The sequence below is a fragment of the Salmo trutta genome, chromosome 24 (genome assembly GCF_901001165.1).
Source record: "Salmo trutta chromosome 24, fSalTru1.1, whole genome shotgun sequence".
In the NCBI taxonomy this organism is placed as follows: Eukaryota; Metazoa; Chordata; class Actinopteri; order Salmoniformes; family Salmonidae; genus Salmo; species Salmo trutta.
This window is the reverse complement of record NC_042980.1, coordinates 37,217,435-37,226,363: the sequence shown is the minus strand read 5'-3', so window position 1 is coordinate 37,226,363 and position 8,929 is coordinate 37,217,435.

Sequence of the window (8,929 nt, the reverse complement as noted above, 5' to 3'; positions counted from 1 at the left end):
TGTGAGACATGGCCCAGCTCCAACTAGCCTCTGGCACATTAAGACGAGCACGGCTGGGTAGGCCGGTCAGCTACTCACTAAAAGCACTGTCTGATCTGCTTAACGTTCTCTGGCTTTCTCGGAATGGGATTTCTCACATGACTGGTAATCTGGGCACATCCTAAACATTATTGGAAAAGTGGGACGTAGTCTGGGTTATACTCGATTACATTTCGATATTTGTTTTGTTTGTTTTGATTATGCAATGTGTATAGCCCACACTGCATGGTATATCATATTCATTTTATTCACTGCGCTCCTCTTCAAATGTTGCTCTCATGACACGAACCAACAGCAATAACATCATAACAAACATGAATACAGTGATAACGCCTGGGGTTTGCGTCTGTCTGAGGACCGTTGAGCTTGGCGAGGCTCGGTAGCCTATTGGGTATTTAGTCGCGAGGCTCGCCATTCATTCTAATCGAGACGCACTTCCCGAAATAGGATCATCATCAATCAACTACCCTTATCCCTGCGTCATATGTCCCCCCCCCCCAACCCCCGGGGGTTGCACGTTTTTTTCCCTAGGGGCAGGCTTATCCACACCGCGACTCGCTGTGTGAAGGAGGTTTGTAAACGACCGAGCGGAATGTACACACAGCCCTCACTACATGTACTGTACACAACCACCATCTAGGCTATTATACAGCAGCAGAACGCTGATAGGCAGGCAGACAGGAAGGCACCCAATTATTTTGGAAAATTGTCGACCACAGAATCACACCACAGAAACTATACTCTCAATCGGGAACTCAGTAAAGTATCTAATTCGAATACGGGCTCTGTGATAGCCTATTCACCCGGTAAGCTGCATACTGCCATCCAAATAAAACGAGCAAGTAGCCTAGCCAATGCGTTTTTATTGCCAGTAAACGGCGATACAGCTGTGCAGCATCTCTCTCTGTCTCCCTGACTGGCGAAACCCACACACACGTTAACACGCACCACACATACCTAAAATGGACATGCAAGCGCACAAGGACACAAGCTCACAGAGAGAGAGAGAGAGAGAGAGAGAGAGAGAGAGACTAAATCCCATTGAGAAAAAAAGTTAATATTGCTCTGGTGAAACAAAAAAAAGCTTGTAACAGCCTGAAACGTGCCCGTTAGTATACAGTACCTAAAGCCATGATTTAGCATATGGTTTACCTACAGGGAACAAGCTGCCGCTTCGTTTACACCTTTATCTAAATCCTCTCACTGAGCTTCCCTAAACCGGCGGGCCAATATGTGAGACTGCACTGCAGTGTTTTCTCTATAGGCTCCTCTACCATCACCACACTTCAGCTCTTCTATAAGCCATAGCAACCTGCATCCACCACATTAATGATGGTAGGCATTGTATAAGGGCTTTACTAAGAAAACAACAAACGGGAAGTCTCGTTAGCAACTACAGAAAGCAGTAGCCTATTACACAGTCTGAACGTCTGTATGTTTGTTCTGAACCACCCAGTTCTCCCCATTTCCCCCATGTAGGCTGCTAATTACAGTCTGTGCTGCAACAGCGGCAGGTGCTCAACTTCACACAGCCATTCCCCGGTCCGTCACAGTCAAGACGGTCACAGACTGGCCATGCGCGTCCCTCTTGGATACATACTGTGATTTGCTGAAATGCTTTCAGAATAACTGCTGCAACTTCCTATATAATTATACCGTCCATCGGAAGCCAGATCCACCAATGCATTGCCGCAATCAAACGAAGTAACAACTTAATAAAGGGCCAATCAACTTTATCAAACGTTTGGAGCGGAAGGCTGCCTGCAACAAGACAGAGCAGAGAGCTGAGGGGAAATTGGCTTACCTTCAAATGGCTTTCCAAAATGGTCCGATCGCGTTTGTCAGTCAGTGGGGAAATCTTTGGACATCACAGCGACAGACGAGCCAGAGAGAAAACGTGTCCATGGAGTATCAGGGTGCCACTGAAGAAAAGTATTTCAACCAGATCACCCTTTCAGGCGATAGCCGCGGTCTAAACAGCGGTTTAATCCAAAGAGAAAGATGGGAATCTTGTTCTCTTCTCAAATGAATGAAGAAAGTGCCATGCTTTCCCACAAAAACATACGCGAATTGTCTCGCGCGAGACTAAGATGTAGAAAAGAGGGCAGTGTGAAAAAAAAGCTAAAATGATTATGGCCAAATACAAAATAAAAGGCAAAAAATGACATATATAAAACGAAGAGGGGGGTGGGGGGGCGGGAAATGGAAGCGTGTAGCCCATTGAACTCCCACCTAAACTCGACTACTTGCTTTGCGCCAAAAGAGGTTTGGTCAGGAATTCTCCCAAGGGTGCCCGACCATCCCAAACGCACTGGCGCGCACTCCACTATGCTGCGCCACGACGCTGCATGTATAGATATAATAATCGCAAGTATCCTATATTGACAGATCCGATGGGGGTTTCCTCAGCCCGGCTATGTGGATGCGATGCTCATAGTCTGCCTAGCTGGGAGGGAACTCTCCCCGGTCCTAGTGCCTTCCCACGTGGTGCGCTACCGCGTTCAACAAGCGCCTCGGCGATACCTGCATTCTGTCGCGGTTTTGAGCGGGCAGCCTAACTGATTTTAAGAGGATATAACAATCCGTGGTCTTGTAAAGCTCAAGGCGAATTTGTTACAATTAAACTCGATAACGGAAGGGGGCAGGTGGTGAGCTTGCCACCTGTGAAGAGAGAGAGAGAGAGAGAGAGAGAGAGAGAGAGAGAGAGAGAGAGAGAGAGAGAGAGAGAGAGAGAGAGAGAGAGAGAGAGAGAGAGAGAGAGAGAGAGAGTATTTTTCTAGATGCGCTAGTTTCTTCCTGCCCGCCAGCATATCGCAGACTCTGCGCGAGCGAGGAAGAGGATGGCAGAGAGGGAAGCTCGCGCTATCAGGATGCAGAAAGGCGTTCGGCGCGCGCCTGCGTTCCACAGACCAAGGTGGTCACGAGGCCAGTAAATGAAATAGATGTTAGCCAAACTATAAAAGTCTAGAACTATTCATACTGGAGTTTTTCAATTGATATACCATTGTAGAGTAGACTATGGTAGGCATTTGGAATGGGAAATGTCATTGTCAACTGACATCTAGAATGTCATTGGTATGTCTTGCTCTATGGATCAGAATAAAGCACTGAATGTTATATAAGGCATGCTTTGAGCAGTAGCCTAGTCACACAAAAGTATAAACTATTTCCTGACACATCTTGCCTAGTTCGACCAATTGCACAAATACAGCAAGGTTAACATAACTGCTGTGAAATCTAAAGGCATCTGATTCAATTCCGACATGCAGGGGAAAATGCAGTGTGCCAAGTTCTCTCTCTCTCTCTCTGTGTGTGTGTGTGTGTGTGTGTGTGTGTGTGTGTGTTTTTCCTCAGGACTTTGCCCTGTCAAGGCAGTGGTTGAACCACAGTGAGTGACTGGAATATTGATGAGGGGGCTTAGAGGGGAAGAAAGGCTACCATAGAGGAGACCTCCACACACACACACACACACACACACACACACACACACACACACACACACACACACACACACACACACACACACACACACACACACACACACGCACACACACACACACACACACACACACACACAGGCACATATGCACTCTTTCTGAAATAGAAAAAGTGCTTACTCCAATAGTGTCCAGTTAGAACATTAACATGCCGGTCTCTCCAGTGTGTTCTAAGGTAAAGGGTTGGCTTGTGTAACCACTCTCCAGTGTGTTCTAAGGTAAAGGGTTGGCTTGTGTAACCACTCTCCAGTGTGTTCTAAGGTAAAGGGTTGGCTTGTGTAACCACTCTCCAGTGTGTTATTTTTTTGTGTACTTACTATTTTTATTTTTTTATGTGTTTTGTTTTCTCCCCAATTTCATGGTATCCAATTGGTAGTTAGTCTTGTCTCATCGCTGCAATTCCCATACGGACTCGGGAGAGGTGAAGGCAGGGAGCCGTGCGTCCCCTGAAACACAACCCAACCAAGCCGCACTGTTTCTTGACACAATGCCCACTTAACCCGGGAAGTTGCCAGAGGAAACACCATACACCTGGCGACTGTGTCAGCGTGCACTGCGTCTGGCCCGTCACAGGAGTCGCTAGTGTGCGATGGGACAAGGACATCCATGCCAGCCAAACCCTCCCCTAACCCAGGCGACGCTGGGTCAATTGTGCACCACCCCATGGGTCTTCCCGTTGCGGCCGGCTGCAACAGAGCCTGGACTCAAACCCGGAATCTCTAGTGGCAAAGCTAGCACTGCGATGCAGTGCCTTAGACCACCTCGCCACTGGGGAGGCCATCTCCAGTGTGTTCTAAGGTAAAGAGTTGGCTTGTGTAATCACTCTATAGCCTCGGCTCAGAAACCTTGCAGCAGAAACTCCTCCACAGTTCCTGTTGGAGTTTAAGTAGGTACCTTACAGTAGGCCTATAGGCATTAATCAGACAGGAAACATAGAAACAAGCTAGATACAGTATAGGCTTCCTCCTCTTCACCTGCCTATCACCATGAAACACTGTTCACTTCACAGTGTTGCTCACGCTTGTCTATTTTCTCTCTCCTCTCATGTCTATGTCATGCTGATGCTCAGAAAGCCTGATGCTGATGCTCAGAAAGCCTCAACGACTAGAATACTAGAATCCTACCTCCTACAACTCAAACCTGCTACTTTCTATATCCTACCTCCTAACTCCTACCTCCTACTCATCCTACCTCCTACTCATCCTACACCTCCTACCTTCTATAACTCCTACCTCCTGCCTCCTATAACTCCTACAACTCCTACCTCATTTTTAACTTCTACCTCCTCTCCTCTAACTCCTACCTCCTCTAACTCCTACAACTCCTACCTCCTATAACTCCTACCTCATATAACTCCTACAACTCCTACCTTCTATAACTCCTACCTCATATAACTCCTACAACTCCAACCTCCTATAACTCCTACTTCCCATAACTTCTGCCTCCTATAACTTCTACCTCATATAACTCCTACCTCCTATAACTCCAACCTCTTATAACTCCAACCTCCTCTACCTCCTACCTCCTGCCTCCTACAGTAACTCCTATACCTCCTACCTCCTGTCTCCTAGCTCTTAACTCTTAACTCCTCTCTCTTTCCCTGACTTGGCTTCCGACTTCCTCTCTCACTTTCACTATTTTTCACCTCTCCCCTTCTACCGCTCCCCTTACTCTCACCCCTTGTCTTATCCCTCTAGAAACTGTAGAAAGTTTAAACTGTGTGTGTGAACAGTTCCTCAAAACGTTATAATATATCAAAGAGAGAGTAATATTGTTTTGTCAAACCTATATCTTAAAGAAACATATTTTGGGGGGGTCAAACATACATACGCCAAACTAGGTGGAAATATTTTTTTCCATTAAAGGCACATGAATTTTCAAATTGAAAATTTAAATAGTCTAGAATATCACAGCAGTGAGTGCTTCAGGAAACACATTATACAGAAATAAAGAGTCCTTACTACAAACATGACCCTTTTCTCCTAAAACAATATTACAGTATCCCCTGTCTTCTTCATTTCTCTCTCTCTCTCGCTTGCACACACACACACACACACACACACACACACACACACACACACACACACACACACACACACACACACACACACACACACACACACACAAATGTTCCACAGAGAGTGCAGACTGATTGCAGGTTTATGAAATCTGAGTTTGGTGGTGCCACATAGTTGCCAAGCAGTACCCGTGACAGCAGTTTATGAACTCTCTGTAATTGCAGAGATGATGTCATTTCCTCATCAGTTTCCTCAACAAATATTTAGCCAATACAATCAGGTGAATCGACAATAACACCAGGAAAATAATTGGCTTGTGTCATTCTATAACAACAAGGTTTCAGGAACTTGTACAGCTACACTACTGGTAAAAAGTTTTAGAACACCTACTCATTCAAGGGTTTTTCTTAATTTTTACTATTTTCTACATTGTAGAATAATAGTGAAGACATCAACACCATGAAATAACACATATGGAATCATGTAGTAACCAAAAAAGTGTTAAACAAATCAAAATATATTTAATATTTGAGGTTCTTCAAAGTAGCCACCCTTTGCCTTGATGACAGCTTTGCACACTCTTGGCATTCTCTCAACCAGATTGGCCCATAATAACAAACATATTTTCCTGCATATACACCAAATTAGGTTGAGTGCCTTCTTCAAGGGAACATTGAAAGATTTCTTCATCTTGTCAGCTCAGCTATTCAAACCAGCAACCTTTCGGTTACTGGCCCAATGCTCTAGACTACCTGCCGCCCAGAGCATAGGTAGAGAGGAGTGTTTCTGAAAACACTCTCAATACATAGTCTATATGACACTCTGTGTCCATACACACACACCACCAAACTCAATGTATCCACTTTTAACTGACTATTGGTCAAAACTGTTTTCCTCAAGTACTCATACCCACTTCACAACTGCACATTTTTAGTCAGAACCAAAATGGAGAAACCACAAGAGTACTCAAGTCAAGTGCTGTTCAATGGGAGAGCGGGCATGAATATGCTGTTCAATGAGAGAGGGCTTGAATATATGTCTGGTTGCACAGCAACTGTCACCTACTGCTATTTAGAGATACCACTACGCCATATTACAGACCTGTCTTTACCCCATATATCTATCCAACACTTTACTGCAGTCCTGTTTTTACCCCATCTGTCTATCCAACACTTTACTGCAGTCCTGTTTTTACCCCATATATCTATCCAACACTTTACTGCAGTCCTGTTTTTACCCCATATATCTATCCAACACTTTACTGCAGTCCTGTTTTTACCCCATATATCTATCCAAAACTTTACTGCAGTCCTGTTTTTACCCCATCTGTCTATCCAACACTTTACTGCAGTCCTGTTTTTACCCCATATATCTATCCAACACTTTACTGCAGTCCTGTTTTTACCCCATATATCTATCCAACACTTTACTGCAGTCCTGTTTTTACCCCATCTGTCTATCCAACACTTTACTGCAGTCCTGTTTTTACCCCATATATCTATCCAACACTTTACTGCAGTCCTGTTTTTACCCCATATATCTATCCAACACTTTACTGCAGTCCTGTTTTTACCCCATATATCTATCCAACACTTTACTGCAGTCCTGTTTTTACCCCATCTGTCTATCCAACACTTTACTGCAGTCCTGTTTTTACCCCATATATCTATCCAACACTTTACTGCAGTCCTGTTTTTACCCCATATATCTATCCAACACTTTACTGCAGTCCTGTTTTTTACCCCATATATCTATCCAACACTTTACAGCAGTCCTGTTTTTACCCCATATATCTATCCAACACTTTACTGCAGTCCTGTTTTTACCCCATATATCTATCCAACACTTTACTGCAGTCCTGTTTTTACCCCATATATCTATCCAACACTTTACTGCAGTCCTGTTTTTACCCCATATATCTATCCAACACTTTACTGCAGTCCTGTTTTTACCCCATATATCTATCCAACACTTTACTGCAGTCCTGTTTTTACCCCATATATCTATCCAACACTTTACAGCAGTCCTGTTTTTACCCCATATATCTATCCAACACTTTACTGCAGTCCTGTTTTTACCCCATATATCTATCCAACACTTTACTGCAGTCCTGTTTTTACCCCATATATCTATCCAACACTTTACTGCAGTCCTGTTTTTACCCCATATATCTATCCAACACTTTACTGCAGTCCTGTTTTTACCCCATATATCTATCCAACACTTTACTGCAGTCCTGTTTTTACCCCATATATCTATCCAACACTTTACAGCAAAACTGAATATTTCAGCAGGGAACTGGATGTTCTTCTTACATAGCTCATTTTCCAATGCTCCACCCAACTGAACCCAACCCCCATGAGAATCTGCTGAATACTTCCATGAGGGAGGGGGGAGGAATGGAACGGCTGGGAATATAGCTGATCTGCCTCAAAGAAACGTGTGTGAGTCTGTATGTGCGTGTGTGCGGATATGAGTGTGTGGCTGTTTGTTCTTGTCTCCCTGTGTGTTGTGATGTGTGTTTGTGAGCGTGTTCGCTTGCTTGCTTGTGTGTTTGTGTTTATGTGTATGTGGAGGGAATTTGGAGGCGCTTGTCAACATCATTAGCCAGTCTTATTAAGGTCTCACATCGAATCCTGAATTATACATCAAGCAGCCAATCAAAAGGCTGCGTTCCGGGAGCATCATGGGAGCGTTCCTGACTATTCCCGGACGGAAAGCCGGCCAATCCCTTTAATCAAAAGAACAGAGTAGGATCAACACTGCAGAATCCAAAGGGATGGAGGGAAGGGAAGAGACAGCGTGTGAGGGAGAGAGAAAGAAAGGGAGAGAGATTGAGAGAGATAAAGAAAGAGAGAAAGTCTTCTAATGCTTTGTTGATTTCAAAAAAGCTTTTGACTCAATTTGGCATAAGGGTCTGCTAAACAAATTGATGGAAAGTGGTGTTGGGGGAAAAACTTACGACATTATAAAATCCATGTACACAAACAACAAATGTGCGGTTAAAATTGGCAAAAAACACAAACATTTCTTTCCACTGGGCGTGGGGTGAGACAGGGATGCAGCTTAAGCCACACCCTCTTCAACATATATATCAACGAATTGGCGTTGGCACTAGAACAGTCTGCAGCACCTGGCCTCACCCTACTAGAATCTGAAGTCAAATGTCTGTTTGCTGATGATCTGGTGCATCTGTCACCAACCAAGGAGGGCCTACAGCAGCAACAAGATATTCTGCACAGATTCTATCAGACCTGGGCCCTGACAGTAAATCTCAGTAAGACACAAATAATGGTGTTCCAAAAAAGGTCCAGTCGCCAGGACCACAAATACAAATTCCATTTAGACACCGTTGCCCTAGAGCAGTGGTTCCCA